Source organism: Ovis canadensis, chromosome 13 (genome assembly GCF_042477335.2).
Source record: "Ovis canadensis isolate MfBH-ARS-UI-01 breed Bighorn chromosome 13, ARS-UI_OviCan_v2, whole genome shotgun sequence".
NCBI lineage: Eukaryota > Metazoa > Chordata > Mammalia > Artiodactyla > Bovidae > Ovis > Ovis canadensis.
In genome coordinates, this window is record NC_091257.1 from 24,808,689 (window position 1) to 24,829,226 (window position 20,538).

At 41.8% G+C, this 20,538-nt stretch overlaps 1 protein-coding gene across 4 annotated transcripts in view; it reads left to right on the top strand.

Moving 5' to 3' along the window:
• Nucleotides 1-20,538, top strand: part of MACROD2 (mono-ADP ribosylhydrolase 2) — a 2,333,538-nt gene that overhangs the window by 2,084,271 nt on the left and 228,729 nt on the right. The window lies entirely within an intron of this gene.

The window sequence follows — 20,538 nt, forward strand, 5'->3', positions numbered from 1 at the left end:
CCCTTCAGCTATTTTGCTTTTAAAACAGCTTAATAAAATGACTTCTGCTAAATAAATAGGCCTATTCGCAATAAATGATACGTAAATTTATGCAGGAGATATTTTGGTGTTGCAGACCAAATTAGCTAATTGAAAATCCATTAACTTCAAGGCTCCAGATGGATATTTAGGACAATTTTTTAGTATAAGTATAAAAGTCATTGTAAAATTTTCTTTGGCATGTGTGTTTAATTTCTACCATGGGCCTATTTTAAAAATCAATATCATAATAATTATATCAAAGAAAAAATAGCAAAGCATTATGTGCATGTTCAGAAAGCTGCAACTGAAGGTCTAGCCACTCCAAGAAAATGAAAGATATGTAATTAGCATCTGCAATTTGCATTGCTCCCTGACACCCCTGAAATTTATGGCAAATCATGCTGTCACCTGTATCAGTTAGACATATGTAACGATTGTGATTTCATGGCATTAGAGTAGGAATATGAAGAGTCCCTTTTCACTCTTCACCCATCCCCACTCCTGTCTTATATGCATAATCTCAATCCCAGCCCCAAACACCCTGTTTCACTTGGGTATTCTCTCTTGCCAACTGTCAATCTACCACCCTCTGATGTTTGCCTGCAGAAACTTGAATGACAAAAATTTACTTTGCTTGAAGAGAAAGCTATGAATAGAAGTATGATGGGACCCATGTACACCCATGGCTGATTCATGTTGACGTATGGCAACACCCACCACACTATTGCAAAGTAATTAGCCTCCAATTAAAATAAATAAATTAAATTTTTTTTAAAGAAGCAGAAGCCTAGAATGTGTAGAAATCTCACTGCTGTTGCCAACAAATGGACTGACAGAATCACTCAATGAAGCAGTCAACTAGGACTGCATTTGGTGACATTGTACAAATCCCTTAGAGGAGCTGACCTGCCCAGAGTTATGAGAGATTCTAGGACAGAGTCATTATGAGGACCCTTCAGTCAGGAAACTTAGAAACCAGTTGGGTAATATAATAATCACATAAAATATCACCAACCTATAAACATCCTTTCTTCCCCTGCATCTCTATAATTGTCGACATTTATTGAGCACTTAATGCAAATCATCTTTTCTTCCTTGTAGCAGTCTTGTGTGGTAAGTAAAAGCATTAAAGTCCCCATTTTATAGGTATGATAGCTAAGCTTTAGTGAGATTAAGTAATTTGCCCAAGGTTATGTAGCTAGTATGGAGAAGGGAATGGCAACCCACTCCAGTATTCTTGCCTGGAGAATCCCATGGACCTGTACAGAAGCCTGGTAGGCTACAGTCCGTGGGGTCGCTAAGAGTTGGACACAACTGAGTGACTTCACTTTCACTCTTCACTTTCATGCATTGGAGAAGGGAATGGCAACCCACTCCAGTATTCTTGCCTGGAGAATCCCAGGGACAGAGGATCCTGGTGGGCTGCCGTCTATGGGGTCACACAGAGTCGGACACGACTGACACAACTTAGCAGCAGCAGCAGCATGCAGCTAGTAAGTGGTGGCAGCAGACTTCATAAGCAAACTCTGTACAGTGTCCATCTGGTATTATAGTATTTGTGTAAAGGATGCTCTTCCTTCTGTGGGAATATCTCCATGAAATCAGGATAATTTCTGGCTTACATATCCTGGTTCCTCCATAAGCCCTGTCACTGTTTGCAAGATGAATATATACATTCATCTCAGTATTGAGGGCCAGCTCCATATTTGATACACAGTGACGTGAGGAAAGATAGGGAAAAATACAAGGCAGTACAAAAAGCCCTCATTGATGAACCAGGGTACATGTCAGCAGCAGATTTTATCAGAAATATCCTAGTGAATAGGATTTCTATACGAAGCATAAAATTGTGTTGTGAGCAAATTATTTTACAAAACATCATCAAATATTCTGATAATTACCTAGCACATTAAGAGATCAACTCTTAATTGCATTCACTTACTCTGTAGTCGAATCTGCTAATGAAACGAGTGTTCTCAAAGTCAAGGTTTGGGGGGTGCACTGGGTTGAAAAGTGCCCCTCTTAAATACATGTCTACCTGGGATCTCAAAATGTGATCTTGTTTGCAATAGTGTTTGCAGATGCAATTCATTAAGATGAGCTCATACCGAATCAGAATGGACCCTAAATCCAATGACTGGTCTTCTTGTATGTGGAGACCATGGGAAGAACCACTGACCAGCTACGTAGAAATGCCCAGGGATGAGGAGTACTCATTAAAAAGGTGATTCCTGGGCACCCTCCAAACCCCCACATCATATTATCTGTTAAGGAGGATCAAGAATCAGCAGTTTTACTTGGCATCCTAGAGGTTTTATGCTCACTAACATTTAAAAGCTTTGGCTTTGGGAGATGTGAGGATACATTAGGTATGATGCCTCTCTTCTGGTTGTACTTCTTGGTCAAGGAGCTGAGTCATATAAGGTAGCATATTAAAGGGCAACACTACTGTACACGTGTAGAGAAGAGGCCCTTGTCACTGGGAGTATAGTAGTTAGGTGTGTTAGGAATTCACAGGATTTTACTTTGGCCTCCAGAACACACTGGATGCCCTGGAGAGGTGCCCTGGTGAGTTTGCACTCAGGCCATGTCAAACTTTGTTAGGAGGGACAGCTGCCCCTTAGTCAATAGTTACTATGTGATAATTAATTCACACATATCATCCCATTGAATATTCTAGACACCTCTGAGGTATCAGTCTACAATTAGCCCTATTTTATTGGCAAAAATACTGTTATTAGGAAAGTTAAGTAATTCACTGGAATTGACATAGTAAGTGGCCAAGTCCACGTACAAAATCTGAAAGGCCTGAATTTGGGCCTCTTCTCCTTTCTCTTTTCCCTTTTCCATTCTATCCCAGGCTCCAGAATGAAGTGAGTACCTTTCCCGTTAAAGCCACATGGCTTATCTATAAAGAAGCCTTGTCAAAGACTAGGTAGATCTGAAGTCATGGGGCAAAAGGGTAAAAGTGCCATCACTTCCAGGAGATTCAGTTTTACACCAACATTTAGGGAACATATTTTTAATACTAAAATAGGCAAAAATATATAATTGAGCAGCATTTTGAAAAATTAAATGGGATTTTAAGATACAAGGTGTGTGTTTAAGGAAATACTTGCAATAGGCTAGAATTTCTCAGGTCATCATCTGTGAGCGGGGGTGTGGGAGGACCCTCATGTATAAGGCTCCACACTCCAGGCTACGTTAGGTCAATATTGTGCAGTACTATTACAGCAGAGACCCCTTTTGCTGATTTTGTCCCACAATAGGCTCCCTGGGATGTCACAGGTTTCTGTTAGTTTGCTTTCATCTATTTTCAGTGGCTTTCTACTTGAACTTGCCCCTCTGGTACATTCTGCAAAGTGGAAGCACTCATAGAAACATATTTACTTGATGGAGCAGCAATGTTCTCTAATCTGAGGACCCTGACTTTTATGTCTACTGCATTTTCCCAGTAGGGGCAGCAAGAGTGTGGTTTTAGTCCATTTTGGCAGGAGGGAAAAAAAAAAGTGATTTCCTGGCTGGACACAAAAGAGAAAATATGGTCTTTTCACTACTGAGCAACATCAACGCCATAATAGGTCTTCTATAAACCCATGAAGAATGTAGTCCAGAAAGTTTCCATTAACCATTTCACGCCTACTGGCTACAGAAAGTGAAAGTGAAAGTGAAAGTGAAAGTGAAGTCGCTCACTCATGTCGGACTCTGCGACCCCATGGACTGTAGCCCACCAGGTTTCTCAGTCCATGGGATTTTCCAGGCAAGAATACTGGAGTGGGTTGCCATTTCCTTCTCCATGCCCAAAGATTAGAGCTGGTGACTGACTTAGAAAACATAGAGATTCCTTCATCCTGGAACAGATGATAAACCAATGTTAGCAGTGAGATGCTCAACATCCTGGGGAAAGAGACTAAATGATTCCCTAGAGCCCAGTACTTTTTTCAAGCTGGGGCCTCAACATAGTTGAAATGTTTATGGCTTCTCCACATCCAGTTTCCAAAATGTTTAACTTAGGGGTTAAGTATATTTTAAATAATTTGTTTTCTGGAACGTGCCTTTGTGTTTCACAACTTAGAAATTAAATAGCGCAATATAATCCTGGTTCAAGTTCTTCAGTGAACACATCATCAGTGGGTCTTTCTGAATACTTTTTACATCTGTTCACAAAATTAAATGTTGGCTTCCCCTCCCCAATCTTCCCTAAAATATAACATAGAGAATTGGTTTATTTTCAGCAAATAAATCATGCAGTTAAATTCATGGAACAAGTCCATACTTCAGGTGGAAGGTTTAGCGTGGACTGTGGGCAATGTTATTTCAGGAAGGTATCTCCCTTAGCAATTGACTAGTTACTCTAACTTTTGCCGATATGCCAATTACATTTGCGCATCTTTGTAATTTGGGCACTTCCCCTCCTGCTGAAGGATGGAAGAACAGAACATTATTGGATACAGCCCTGATGTGAATGAAGCATCATTTTTCCTGCTGAAAATGCAAACACAGTCTTTATTTTTACTGCTCTTAAATTTTGACCTGTAACTGGCATCCATGAAAACCAGGAAACAGCCGCTGTAGCGTTTAGCATCACAGATGCTGCCACAGAAGTGAGTCTAAAAAAAATAGATTTTTAAGGGATTACAGCAGCAGACGTTACATAACAAGACTCAGTGTAATGATGGGGGAGGGGAACATCTGTTGGCTATTTTCAGAAAACCGTCATTCTGTTACCCTCTATTAAATTAATCTTAGTGGATGCTTGACTTTAATTGTTCATTTTTTTCCCCATGTTCCCCCCAGTGATTATAAAAGTTGGCATGCTATTGACATTCCTATGCTCTAGTCTTGCCTCTTCTGTTTTTATTTTTGGTAGGTTGGTTATTCTTTTACCGTTTTCACCATTTTGTTTTTCTTAAAAAGAAAGAAAAGATTCTCTTCCTACACAATTAAGATAATAGTGATTTCACAGGGAGCATTCTGGATAACCTGGGTTCACGCAGTTGAAACCACATACCTTAGAGTCTAGCAGAGAAATGTTCAGTAACCATTAGTCCTTTCTCTTCTGTTTCCCCGAGAAGATTTGATATTCATGATGGGTTTGGTTTTAAAATGTAGAGTTTAGAAGACTGGAAGAATGCTTCTGGAAGTTCAAATATCTTTATGTATACCGGTCTCTCTCTTCCATGCACGTGTGTCGGTACACCAAGCACACTGGCTCTATGCCAGACAGTCATACTTTTCTGGCAGGAGTGGAGTCCAGCCCCTATGGAGTATATGCAATGGTGTGCCAGGTAGGACTTGAAACTCCTGTAAGGCGGAGCCTGTCTTCCTTGAGGATCTGAGGATCTATAGACACTGGGAGGAGAAACACTGCTTCTATACGCCTACCAGCATGAGCTTGGTGTGCAGTCCATTAAACAAAAGACCGTGTGGCCAAACTCAAATAACATTCTGCAGGAGGTATTTTGCCATGTTGAGTCCCTGAGAGAGACTTAACCCTTGAGGGCATTCTCTGATAGACATCTGTAAAAAAACTTAATGGATAAACAGCTGAAAGCTGTATTTGATTGTCAGAGTACGAAGCGGGAATCAACTTTATTTCAACCTGTCAGGGTGACGGTGGTGTGGTTTAGAAGGATGGCGTGGATGTGGATGAACCACAGGTGACGGTGGTGTGGTTTAGAAGGATGGCATGGATGTGGATAAACCACAGAGGGGAGAGGGCAGGGAGTCAGGGCCGTCCTTTTTCCTCAAATGGCCCTTCTTTTGGGGTCCCGTAGTCAGTGAGCTTGGTCATCAGGCTGTTCAGAGCCTCCTTGTCCAGGAAGCAGTATGACTGAGGGCCTTTTCTCTACCCTGCAGTTGGCTCCATTGCTCGCCAAAGGGAAACAGGACTAAAGTAAAAGGTGTGTCTCCCCCAGGGATTTACGTTCTGGTTGGACACATGTTCCTTCATCTGACATTTCAAGAGAGTCACTGGAAGTTGAAACAAAGAAAGAAGCAGACGCACAGGTGTACAGAACGGACTAATGGTTACCAGGGGGGAGAGGTGAGGGGCAAAGTAGGGACAGGGGATTAAGAGGTGCAAACTATTACATACAAAATAAGCTCTGAGGATATAGTGTACAACAAAGGAAATATAGCCAGTGTTTTATAATCCAGAAAAATAAACGACCCAATCAAAAAATGGGCCAAAGAACTAAATAGACATTTCTCCAAAGAAGACATACGGATGGCTAACAAACACATGAAAAGATGCTCAACATCACTCATTATTAGAGAAATGCAAATCAAAACCACAATGAGGTACCACTTCACACCAGTCAGAATGGCTGCGATCCAAAAATCTGCAAGCAATAAATGCTGGAGAGGGTGTGGAGAAAAGGGAACCCTCCTACACTGTTGGTGGGAATGCAAACTAGTACAGCCACTATGGAGAACAGTGTGGAGATTCCTTAAAAAATTGCAAATAGAACTACCTTATGACCCAGCAATCCCACTTCTGGGCATACACACCGAGGAAACCAGAATTGAAAGAGACACATGTACCCCAATGTTCATCGCAGCACTGTTTATAATAGCCAGGACATGGAAACAACCTAGATGTCCATCAGCAGATGAATGGATAAGAAAGCAGTGGTACATATACACAATGGAGTATTACTCAGCCGTTAAAAAGAATTCATTTGAATCAGTTCTGATGAGATGGATGAAACTGGAGCCAATTATACAGAGTGAAGTAAGCCAGAAAGAAAAACACCAATACAGTATACTAACACATATATATGGAATTTAGGAAGATGGCAATGATGACCCTGTATGCAAGACAGGGAAAGAGACACAGATGTGTATAATGGACTTTTGGACTCAGAGGGAGAGGGAGAGGGTGGGATGATTTGGGAGAATGACATTCTAACATGTATACTATCATGTGAATTGAATCGCCAGTCTATGTCTGACGCAGGATGCAACATGCTTGGGGCTGGTGCATGGGGATGACCCAGAAAGATGTTCTGGGGAGGGAGGTGGGAGGGGGGTTCATGTTTGGGAATGCATGTAAGAATTAAAGATTTTAAAATTTAAAAAATAAAAAACTAAAAATTTAAAAAAAAAAATATATATAATAAGTATAAATGGAGTATAATCTTTAAAAACTAGGAATCACTGTATTATGCACCTATAATCACTGCATTATACACCTGTAACTTAAATAATATTGTACAGCAACTATATGTCAGTAAAGTATGCATAAATAAATATAAACATATCTATATATGTAATATATAATATAAACATTATTATAAATGTATAATATGTATGATAGCTATTATAAATATATACAATAGATAAATATATCTATATAAATAGAAACTAACAATCCATGGTTCAGAGCAGACAGTGTCTGATGGAGGAGCTAAAGAGAGGCCCAAGGGTGGCTGGGAGGAGAGATGTAAACAGAATGCTCTCTTTCCTGCCCTTGTCTTCTACACACTCCACAGACCACAAAAATGCCACCTACAGAAGCTCTTTGGTTTGCTCTTTCTTATTGTATGAGACATGACTGTATGGAAAATTACTCGAGAGTGATTGTCCCCCTTGGTATTTGTCTTTTGAACAAAAAGATCCTTTCTGGCCTGATGGGAGGGACACCAACTTGAGAAAACCAGCTTTTGTCCTCACAAAATGCTCTTGGGGGATGCTGTGTGAATGAGCGTCCTTTGAACCATAACTGGCATCCACGGGACTGCCAATACGGATGGAAACCTCTGGAAAATGCGAATGCAGGGACAATGATGTGTGAGGCTCTCGGGTGGCCCCCACATCACTGGACATGCAAGCAGGCTTCAGAGCCACTTCACGGCTTGGCATAGCATCCCTATTTTGAGGAGAGGTTTTGTTTCTCCTGATGATGGTTTTTTTTTAAGGTCATGATTTGTGGGCTTCCTAAAGCGTTATCCGCACCGTGGGCAACCTCAATAAGCTACAATGAATGACAATTCTTCCTTGAAATTTTTAATTATGGTGACACACAAAAAAAAGAGTAATTATTAACTTGTGTAGCTGAACCACCTCTGCAGATGTTCTTCATCAAACAAAAGGGAACAGAAACAGCGTTCTTAGAAGCTGAAGAATGGAATGTACAATAGGGGTTTGCAGCTGGGTTAGCAGGGTTGACAAGGGTGCCACGTGAGTGCCTGATGCACAATAGCTCCATCATTGGAAGGGTAATCTCGTGTCATGGACTATATTGTGAAGAAGAACTTTGAGTCAAAAGACCTATTCCTGGCACTGTCTTCTCGCTGGAAGGGTATTGAGTATACCATACGAGTGACAGCAAAGGGTGGGCAGGAGGTCTGTACCTTAACTGAGTCAGAAGCCAGGTTATGTTAAATCAGCCTTTGTAGGCCTGGATCAGTTCAGTTCAGTCACTCAGTTGTGTCCAACTCTTTGGGACCGCGTGGACTGCAGCACACCAGGCTTCCTTGTCCATCATCAACTCCTGGAGCTTGCTCAAACTCATGTCCATCGAGTCAGTGATGCCATAAAACCATCTCATCCTCTGCCATCCCCTTCTCCTCCTACCTTCAATCTTTCTTAGCCTCAGGTTATTTTCCAATGAGACTGTTCTTTGCACCAGGTGGCAAAATATTATAGGAGCTTTAGCTTCAGCATCAGTCCTTCCAATGAATATTCAGAACTGATTTCCTTTAGGATGGACTGGTTGGATCTCCTTGCAGTCCAAGGGACTCTCAAGAGTCTTCTCCAACACCACAGTTCAAAAGCGTCAATTCTTCAGTGCTCAACTTCCTTTATGGTCCAACTCTCACATCCATACACGACTACTGGAAAAACCATAGTTTTGACTAGACAGACCTATGTTGGCAAAGTAATGTCTCTGCTTTTTAATATGCTGTCTAGGTTGGTTATAGCTTTTCTTACAAGGAGTAAGTATCTTTTAATTTCATGGTTGCAGTCACCATCTGCAGTGATTTTGGAGCCCAAGAAAATAAAGTCTGTCCCTGTTTCCATTGTTTCCCCATCTATTTGCCATGAAGTGATGGGACCACATGGTATGATCTTAGTTTTTTGAATGTTGAGGTTTAAGCCAGCTTTCTCACTCTCCTCTTTCACTTTCGTCAAGAGGGTCATTAGTTCCTCTCTGCTTTCTGCCATCAGTCTGGTGTCATCTGCATATCTGAGGTTATTGATATTTCTCCTGACAATCTTGATTCAAGCTTGTGCTTCATTCAGCCCAGCATTTTGCATGATGTACTCTGCATTTAAGTTAAATAAGCAGGTTGACAGTATACAGCCTTGGCGTACTCCTTTCCCAATTTGGAATCAGTCCGTTGTTCCATGTCCGGTTCTAACTATTGCTTCTTGACCTGCATACAGGTTTCTCAGGAGGCAGGTAAGGTGGTCTGGAATTCCCATTTCTTTAAGAATTTTTCACAGTTTGTTGTAATCCACACTGTCAAAGGCTTTAGCATAGTCAATGAAGAAGAAGCAGAGATTTTTCTGGAATTTTGTTGCTTTTTCTATGATTTGTAGGCAGGATACTGACAGGCTAAGTTGAATTTGACCAATTTTCTTCTCATCTTATCATCTGAGTTCTCCCCAAAGCAGACTCTAAAACAAGGACTACAGTTCAGGTAAATTATTTGTGGATTAAGTAGGGGTGAGAAAGGTTAAGAGAGACGTGCAATCAAGTTTCTACCCTGCACAAACCAGAAGTTTCTCCCTTTGAAGAACTCTTGATTTTTGCCACTCAAAGGTGATGCAGTGGAGATATTTTCAACATCAAGTCCATCTGGTCTTTGCTTGAGAACTCCTGGATTGGGAAGCATTCATTCTCCAAAATCCCAGTTTACTGGATGTTTGGTTCGAACCTCTTGTCACTAAGAAAGGCTTCAGGCTTTGACAGCCGTAAGGCCTGAGGGGATATGGACAGGACCCAGAGTGCCTCACATCTCCAGACCAAACCTTCAGACCATGTGGACTCATTTTTATGGATTTGTTAAAACCCATCAAAGTAACCCACCTCTTACACAAAAGGAAATCTATTATTTTTAATCAAAAGTATATGCCTGGCATTAGAAACAAGAAATGGCATCTGCAGAAGTGTGTTTCAGCTCTGGGAAGCTTCATCCACATCAGGACAAAGTTTACCTTGACTTCCTATGGCTGGCACTGCACAGTTGCTCACAGGCCTGACTTCCCATTCTCACAACAGAGTCTGCCAAGAGCTTTGAGACTCATTTACCAATAATGAGTGTTAGATGGGGCCCCCGTTTCAAAGAAACTACTGTCACTTTATTTGGATGACATTTATGGCTTATGTTGACTCTGAATGTTCTATGAATGTGAATCCTGGCCTCCTAACCCTGGGTCAGCCCAAGCACAGGAGCTTCTCCACAAGGAGCAGGTATTGTGGTCAGCTGTTGGCCAGACCTAAAGCAGGCAGGAGGCTTGCCGTGTAATTGGCTCCTGCCTTTTGCATCCCTGGATGTGATGTTAGAAATGGGCATAAGAAGAAAATCGTTCAGACTGTCCAAAACAGAAGATTGTTGACATAGGTCGCGTTTTCAGGGAAGCAGACTGAGAAGGAGGTTTGCAAGCAGGAGGTTTTGGTGGGTCACACTCTCAGGGGACACCCTGCGGGGAGAGGGGGCTCAAGGAGGGAAGCAGAGTTGGGGAGAGGGAGAGGTTGAGCCCACCAGGCGCGCTAATGCTGATGTGGTGAATGGGCTGGCTAGGGCTGCCATGCCAATGTGTCACAGACTGGGTGGTTTTAAGAAACTCGATTTCTCACACTTCTTGGAGGCTGGAAGTCTGAGGTCAGGGGATCAGCTGGGTTGGTTTTCTAAGGCCGCTCTCCTTAGCTTGTAGGTGGCTGTCTTCTTCTTGTGTGTATGCCATGTCCTAATCTTCTCTTCTTCTGAGGACACCAGTCATATTGTATTAGAGCCCATCCTGATGACTTCATTTTAACTGAATTACCCATTTCAGAGCTCTCTCTCCAAATACAGTCACATTATGTGATATTGAGAGTCAGGACTTCAGGTATGAGTTCAGAGAGAGGGGGCCACACAGTTCAGCCCATAACAGCTGGTCCTTTAGAAGAGCATCAAGCTGAAGGGAGGGGTCTGAGCCTTTGGACCGCTGGGTGAGCCAGTCCCTACACGCAGGCTGACATTGAGAAGAGAGGCTCAGATGGTGAGGTGCTCCTCTCAGCAGAGGAAAGTCCTCTGAGAGACTCTCCTCGGAGCTCTTGGTCCCTGGTACCTCCATCAGTTGGGAATCAAGACTGCTCTGGCTCTGAAGGGAGGAGCAGATGTGAGTAGCCCACTGCAAAACCCTTTCCAGGGACTTCCCTGGTGTTACAGTCAGTAAGAATCCACATGCCAACGCAGGAGACACAGGTTTGATTCTGGTCTGGGAGGATTCCACGTGCTGTGGAGCAGCTATAGCCCATGTGCCAGCTGCTGAGCCTGTGCCCTGAGAACCCGGTGCTCCACCATGAGAAGCCCGTGCACGCAAGGAAGAGTAGCCCCTACTCGCCGTAACTAGCGAAAGCCCGCAAGCAGCAACAAAGACCCAGTGCAGCCAAAGATTAATTAATTTTGTAAAACCCCTCCCCAGTCATGAACTTGTTCTTTATCTTGGATTGGCACTGTCCCCCTCCTCCCCGCCAATCATCTGAGGATGGTTTCTTTGGTTTCAAGGGCAGGGCAGGGCAAGGCATGTTTATTACCATGCTAACATTTAGAACCAGGGGTCCTAAGCCCTTGTGTGTGTTTATCTCTCTTCTCTGTGAAGCGTATGAAAGAGCTTCAAGGATCACAAGAGATGTGTCGTTCGCAAGGGTGTCCACTTTGATGGATGCAAGGCAGGTTTGGAAATTAACTTGTATGAATGAGCCTCCAGCTCAAGTCAAAATAAGTCTTGGTTCTTTGGCTCCATGACCATTTTTTCTTATAAAGTTGAAGAAAAGTCAAAAAGAGCAATTTATCAAAACAAAACAAGAAGACTCTGAATTGTGCTGCCACCAAGTAATGACAGATGAACTGAGTTTGCAAAAAGCCCCCAACAATAAAGGATTCTTTTTATGCATGCAGAAGCAATTTCAAAATGCAAAGATGCCCTTTGAGTGTGTATGGACTATGAATGCTCTCCAACTCCTCCGAATGTCTCTGAAAACACAGAAAGAAAATTTTTCTCATTCTGTAATTTAGAGATCGGAATACTAGTGTCTGTGGTGGAGTGCACAAATACAGACATACTTAATACCTTCAAGAGCCAAAAGAATTATATTCAGTGACATTTGACAACAATATTAAAATATCAGACCTGAGACGCCTGGAGGGTCTTGTGAAATCGTTTCCATTACTGCAATTTCAACTTTCTTTTTTTCCCTTTCTCTCATTGGCTGGTATGATCAAACTAAAAAAAAAAAAAAGCTGCTTTATATATAATATGGACCATTTTTGTAAATGTTTCTTTTAAGTTAGAATTCCTCTGCAAAGTTGGAACTAGAATAAAGTGACCTTTTTGCATACCAGCCAGTAAAAGCATTTCCAGTGTCTCTCTTTGGCTTATACTTTTCCTTGACCTGTTTTAAAAGATCAGGATAGAATGCCAGTGCTGAAGTGTTTCAAGTACCTTGTGAATAATAACTTTATAAACAATCAATGTTTATGAGCTTATTGCATGTCAGGCCCTTTGCCAAGCACTTTACATAGACTGTCTTAAGTGGTCATTACAGCAAGCTGTGACAGAAAGATTCTGAGATTCTCCCAAGATTCCCAGTGACTGGTGTACACATCTCTTCTCCCAGTTGTTTAAACAATAATCTAGGTCTGAATATGTGGGGAAGAGGTTGTTCAGATATAATTAAAGTCCCAAATCAGTTGACCTTAAGGTAGGGAGACCATCCAAGTGGGCCAGATGACAAAAGTTCTTTATATCTGAGTCTAGATGTCAGATATGAAGGAAGTTAGACATCCAAAACCAAGAAGGACTTAACTCACCTTCAGTGCCTTGAAGATGGAGGCAGGTATCTGGCAAGGGAGGCAGGCAGACTCCAACTGACAGTCAGCCAGGGGACAGGGACCTCAGCTCTCACCTGCAGCAAACAGTATTCTGCCAATAAGAAGGAGCTTGGTAGTGGCCTTCTCTTCACAGCCTCTGGATTAGCAGTCAGCCCTGATGACACCTTGATTTCAGCCTTTTGATACCCTGACCAGAAAACACAGTCACTCCAGGCGGGCTCTGATCTACCGAACCCTAAGCTAATAGTCAGGGGTTGTTCTGAGCCACAAAGCTTGGGGTCACTTGTTATGCAACAGGAGAAACTAATGTATCTGCCCCCACAAGGTCAGTGTTTCCATTTTAGAGATGAGACTGAGGCTTAGAAAGGGTAGTGGCATGCTCAGGATCAGAGAGCAGCTAAGTGGTCAAGTCCAGGTTGGAACGCAGCCAGCTGGTGTTGGAACACAGAGGTGACTCACTGAGGGGGACAGGAGACAGAGATGCCTCCAAGCCCATAGCCCCTGTCTGTCTTCTGTAAATGTAAATATGATGGGGTGATCACTCCCCGAATTAGACAAAAGAAACTTTTTAAAAGATGTAATGAAAGTATTTAATCACTTTAGCTCATTAAAAAGGAGAGTTTCCTGAGAGGGCCCAAACTCTTAAAAAGAATCTGCAGGTTGGAGATGGAGGAAGTCGTAGAGACATACTCTTGCTGGCCTGAAAGAATAAAGAATCCATATCCTGAACTGCCTCCCAAGGCCACATGACAGGGATTGCCAGTGACTTCTAGAAGCTAAAACTGTCCCCAGTCAACAAGTAGAAAGATATTGGGGACCTCAGTCCTACAGCCATAGGGAACTAGAGTCTGCCAACAACCTGAATGAGGCTGTAAGTGGACCCTGGGCTCAGGTGAGACCTGCAGGGCAGCTGACACCTGATCGCAGCTTCCAAGACCCCCAGTGGAGGACCCAACTGTGTACGGTCTGGACTTTTGACCCACAGAAACTCTGAGACAATAAAACTTTGCTTTATAAGTTGCTAAGTTTATGGTCATCTGTTATATAATGACACCAGAGCTAATATATAAGGGTGAGGAGAGACTGGTCTCCTTTTACTCCACAGAATCAAAGAGAAGGGGCTAGGACCCAGAAATGTACCCATTTCTTGGTTTTGTTCTTTATTCAGTAGTGACTGTATCCCTTTCTAACTCTGTTTAAACTTGACTTACCCAAAGCCCCAAGCAAGCTCCAATTATCCTGGTCTTCTATCCATCTCAAAACCTCTCCTCATATCATGTTGACACTTAAGCCTTGTAATTTAATTCACTTATTAGCAGCAGCCACTGTTTTAGGAAGATTCCCAATATCCAAGCCTGTCCTGGTGAGGCTCTTGGTTTATCTGTCAATAAGGCTGAACCTCAGTCTGCTTGCCCAACAGGCTGAATTTACACAGGATACCCCCTCCATCAATTAAGGCTGTATTTGCCTGCACGCTAGGTCTCTGAGTGTTTGCCGTTTGTCATTGGGGAAGCAAGTTGCATTCATCAGACTCCATTCATTCTCCCAGGATCACTGAACCCACGATAATCTTGGCTGTGTCAGCTGCCCTAGGACTGGTAGCTGTGAAAAATGGAGGTCAGCCACAGATATTCCAAACCTGCTTTGCTGCATAACCCTCTTCAGGGGCAGTGGCTGTGATGCTGAGAAAGATTAATAGAACTTATGTCATCATGTTTATGGGGCATAAAACCCCCAACTGTGGATTAATGGATATCTTGGTGGAAAAAAATACATTTTCACTCCTTTATGCCTTGATGGGTGAGCTACAGTTGGCATCAGTTGAAATATATAGAGAGATTGCCTTCAGAAGGTCAGTTTTTAAAGGACTTTTTTGACCTCAAAGTCAGTGAAAATGGATTTTTGATCGTTGACCAAGATAACTGTAACAAAAGACTTTCAATCTTAGAAAAAATTCTTATTGAAGTATAATATTCAGAGAAGAACACAGATCCTGAGTATGACTTTTCACAGACTGAACGCATCTATGGAACTAGCACCCAGATTGAAAAACCAGGATCCCAAGCATTTCTCTAGGTCCCTTTTCAGCAACCCTCACCCCAGAGTAATTTGCTATATTAATTTTTAACACCATGGGTGACTCTTCCTATTTCTCTAACATTTTTAAACTTTATAGAAATGGAACCACCCAGTGTGAACTCCATTTTTTTCTGGATCCTTTTATTCAATATTTTTAATTTGTGTTATTGTGTGTAGTTATACATTTTCAAGTCTGTCCGGTTTGTGTATCCCCTGTATGCATGCGTGCTAAGTCACTTCAGTCGTGTCCGACCCTGTGCAACCCTATGGACTGGAGCCCACCAGGCTCCTCTGTGAGATTCTCCAGGCAAGAATACAGGAGTGGGTTGCCATGCCCTCCTCCAGGGGATCTTCCTGACCCAGGGATCGAACCTGTGTCTCTTATATCCCCTGCATTGGCAGGCAGGTTCTTTACCACTTGTGCCACCTGGGAAGCCCCTTCTATGAATAGATCACAATTAATTTTTTCATTCTACTCTTTGTGGGCAGTAAGTAGCTTCCAAGTTGGAGATAGCTACAAATCAGCGCTGCTGTGAGTGTTGCAGCATATGTCCTTTTGAAAACAAGCATATACATTCTGCTGGGTGTTTGCCTAGGGGTGGAGCTGTTGGGTTGTAGGGTATGTACATATTCAGCTAATTTAGTAGGTACTGCCAAATAATTTTCCAAAGTGACTGTAAAGTAGTATATGAAAGTTCTTATTAACCCACATCCTTGCCAATATGTGATACTGTTTATTCACTTTAGAAAGGTTTTTAAAATTTTTAAAACATCATAGTTTACAGGTACCATCATTGTTTCTGTTATGAAACTAAGAAGCACCCTGTATAAAAACATCAGTGCTGGGCTCAGGCACCTTTGTATTTGGCATAGTTTCATTGGATAAGATGACAATCAGTAACAATAAATGACTCACCCTTTGTGTGGCTTCTTTCTACTTTTTGTAAAACATCCAGGCCCCTCGATAATTCTGTACTCAGGTCCTCTGACAAACCTAAATGAAAGTCTTGTGTTTTTCAAAAAAAGAAGTCATCTTTTGTTCTGGAACTAAAGTACCCTTGAAATACAACTGCCATAAACTTGCCTTTTAGTCAGGTCTGTTTTCCTTAACTAGTACTCTGGGAATATTTACAAAGTTCCTGTTTTGTGTTAGGACCTACACGATGCAAATGTGAGCATCACCCTAGTCTTCGTAAGATTCTGGTTTAAGATTGTAACAAGAACTACAGTTATGCCATCAATTCCTAAGAATGTTAATGTCACTTTTTATATTATTTGCAAGTATGTTTTAGCCTGAGGACCCATCTGAGTTTACTAATAACTTGTACATTTAAAAAAAAAAAAGAATGTGAATCATTTTAAGCACAGAATTTTCTTTAACTACCAAATATCGCCTGCGTACTTTAGGAAGTTCACCAAGAAGATGGGCTAGGACCAACCAAAATCTATACTGAAGAAAGTCACTGGACCCTGAGTAGCCTTGACAGGTTATACCCTTTCATAAAGGAGCCTTTTTATTGTTCTTTGCCCTGCGTCATGTTCTTCACCATAATATCCAACTAAAGGATTTAAAGATTACATCAGTTGATATAAACAAGGAAGCAGAACTTTATGAGAGATATGAAATAAGGGTTTTCTTATAGGAATTAGAACTTATTCAACAGTGAGAAACTGAGGAAGTCAGTGTCCAGAAGGGGATGACCTCTGGCAGAACAGAGAAGAGCCCCTAACTAGGGCCCAGCAGAGGGAGGTGCTGAGCACGTGTGTGGAAGGCTGTAGCCTCCACATCTGACCGTGCCTGGAGTGTGTGAGCAGGGCAGGAGGGTCATGAGCACAGCTGGATGCCGAATGGAAGTGAGCAAAGACGAAGGGGGAGCCACGGGGGCGAAGAGGAACCACAGGAACAAACTGCCTCATCCATGTGCCCCTCGGTGCCCGGGACCCCAGAGCTGCTGTAGTGAGTATAGAACTCACTTCCAGCTCGGTCTGTTGGCTAGACCTTCTGCACATGAATTCTCCAGGGACCTCTGATTCTCAGGGCACAATGATTAGGTATGAGAGCGAGCATCCCAGAGAACCAGGCAGAAACTGTACCACTTTTCATGACATGGACCCAGAACTCACATATCATTTCTGCAAGGGTTCTAGGCACTCCCAGATTCAATATAGACCCCCACCTCTCAATGAGAGGATGGTCAGCATTACATCTTAAGAGGAACCTGAAGGGTGAGGTATCTTGCACACCATCTTGGAAAATACAGTCCGCCACAAGTGGTTACCAATACCCATAATGAGTTTATAAACACAGAGCTTGCCAGCTAAATGAGCTCTTATCCAGCAATAACCCCAAGCGTATATATGTATGAGAATACATGCACATATGTGTATATAACAAGTACTTGGCAAATGAGGTTAATTCTTGGGTTTAACTTGCTTCCAAGATATTTTCAGTGTTATGCCTAAGGATAAGGGCAGAGAACTAGGCCACCCAATTAGTTTAAAGTAAAAGTACTTCTCCCTCATCATCCATCTTCTCTCTGTGGAGAAAGAAAAAGAATAAATCAGGCTGCTGAATTTGGACCCATACCATTTCCATGGTAACAAACCGTAAAAGGTGGGTTAAAAGGTGGATTATAATTTCATGCAATAGTTAAAAAAATCTGGATTTAGTCTGTAGCATCTAAAAGTACACTTAATAGCAGTGAATAACATTACCACCAACCCTCCCTCCCCCCCAACAAATGTACTCCACACACACACATGCAACATAAGTGTTTTGTTTTTTTTTAATTCCACAATTTATATTGCGAACATAAAAATGAGAAATGAGTACAAATGAGACTGTCTGGCTTGGCTTGTTCTTCTTAGAAGTACTTTGAACCAAATTTTCTTGTTTTGATTTTGATCTCAACTAGAGGACTTTAGAAATAATCCGATCATTTGAAGCCTGGAGAAAAAAGTCAACTATCACAAGCACAGAAGTGAGATAATTATGGTGTTTGGAAATTATAAGTAGTTTACTGAAGCTGAAGAGTAGAGTATGTCTAACACAGAATCTTACATTTTTAACTTATTTTATTGAACTATAATTGACTTACAATATTGTGTTAATTTCTGCCATACAGGAAAGTGATTCAGTTATATATATATTCTTTTTCATATTTTCCACTATGATTTATCACAGCATATTGAATATAGTTCCCCGAGCTGTACAATAGGACTCTGTTGTTTATCCATTCAAAATAAAATAGTTTGCATCTACTAATCCCGAGCTCCCACCCCATCCCTACCCTGCCTGTCCTTCCCTTTGGCCAGCACAGTCTGCTCTCTATGTCTGTGAGCCTGTTTCTGTTCCATAGATAAGTTCATTTGTGCCATATTTTAGATTCCACATGTAAGTGATGTCATATGGTGTTTGCCCTCTTTCTGACTTAGTATGATAACCTCCAGGTCCATCTATGATGCTGCAAATGATATTATTCCATTTTTACGACTGAATAGTAACAGAATCTTATTTTTAATGTTAGGACTTCTAATTATGATGTATTTCATATTATAGAAAGGTATAGAATGAGTATAGAATATGATATCTATGTACCTACCCCCATAGATAATAGTGATTACCCATCACCATATTTTTTCTTGAATCTCTTTTCTTTCTATATAAATAAAATAGTCACTATTCAGTTAAAGCCTTACCAGTCCATCATTTGGACTTTCCTGGTAGCTCAGACGGTTAAGCATCTGTCGACAATGCAGGAGACCTGGGTTCGACCCCTGGGTCGGGAAATGGCAATCCACTCCAGGACTATTCCCTGGAAAATCCCATGGACAGAGGAGCCTGGTAGGCTACAGTCCATGGGATCGCAAAGAGGCAGACACAACTGAGCGACTTCACTTCACTTCGCTTCAATCCGTCCTTTTACCTTCCCTCCATTTCCGGAAATCATCATTGTCTTGAAGTTCATATGCAATATTCCTACATATGTTTCTAGGGGTTAGTGCTTATGAATGAATCTCTACACTCTTGTATATTTGTGTTTTACAATTTTGTATAGTGGCATCAGAGCATGTAATCCTTTTGTAACTCATTTTTAATGCTCAACATTATGATTTTTATCTTTAGCAACAGGGCATAAACACACCATAGGGAAACTGGAGGTGAGCGTTCAGTATTGTACAGATAGTTAATCATTGATTCAACTAAATGTATACATAACCTGGAGAGTGAGTTGATGGTGAGTTTTTACATTTGTTGAAAATGTTAATGCCATGTAGGCGGGACTGGACAGCAGAAACTCAGGTGAATAGAGGGAAAGGAAAGCAGGGTTATTTGTACCCCAGTCCTTCCATTTCTGAAGGCTAATTGCTCTCTCCACCCTGTGGGAACAGTGGCTGGAGATGCACAGTTCTATTAAAGTCCAGTGACTACCCAGGGGGCAGTCCACTTAGTTGGGGGCCTAGCCTTGTGCAGGGATCAGGAAGCCACATCTCTGAGCCTCCATCAGGGAACCCTGGTGATTCTTCACGTCCTAATTCTCTCCCTCCCCTCCCAGTCACGTAGATGGCTCTCCTCCTAGGAACTCTGGGACTTGGCTCATGCGACTCTGTCCCCTACAGGCTGAGAGGGCTGAGAGATTGGGTGGATGAAATCCATTTGGGTTTTTTCCTGTCCTGTGACACATACACCCCACTTCTGTTCCCTACTGATGTTCCATTCAATTGCCAGTTGCAATTTGATGGATGGAGTAATTTTTAACTTTTTGTACCTTGTTAATATAAAGGAACAAAGGGGATGTTAGTTTTCAAGCCACAAAATTGAGTCACTGATTTAATATCAGATATCCGTGAGCTGTTAGGTATACCCCATCTCTCTTCTCTGGTACCAGTTACTCTAGGTATGTCTCAGAGAAACTCCTTACATGCAGAAGCTCTTGAAACAGAAAACAGGGACTGTGCAAACATTTTACTTCTGAAGTGGCATTTCCTTATTCAGTAATAACCTACCAGATTAGTTACATTGGCCTCATGTACTGTCAACTAATTATAGTTTATTTCTGCTGCATTTCCAAGTATGTAAAGCTAAAAGCAAGTGACTACATGCAAATTGTACAGTGTGAAGCTTTTTAGGTCATGTTCAAATACTAACAGTTTTGATGAATATATTTGTTTAACAAGGGTAGGACAAAGAGCTCTCTGTTTACTGACATACTTTATTGTCATTCCACTGTACACCTCTCGTGTGGCTGTTTAACAGAACATAAAAGTCTAGGTATCCTGGTGGAATCTCAGATCTTATTTATAGCTTGCTGCAAAGTGGCTTATTGTCACTTATTATTTCTTATTTGATTTATACAACATCTTTCCACCAAATTGCCCATGGGTTTAT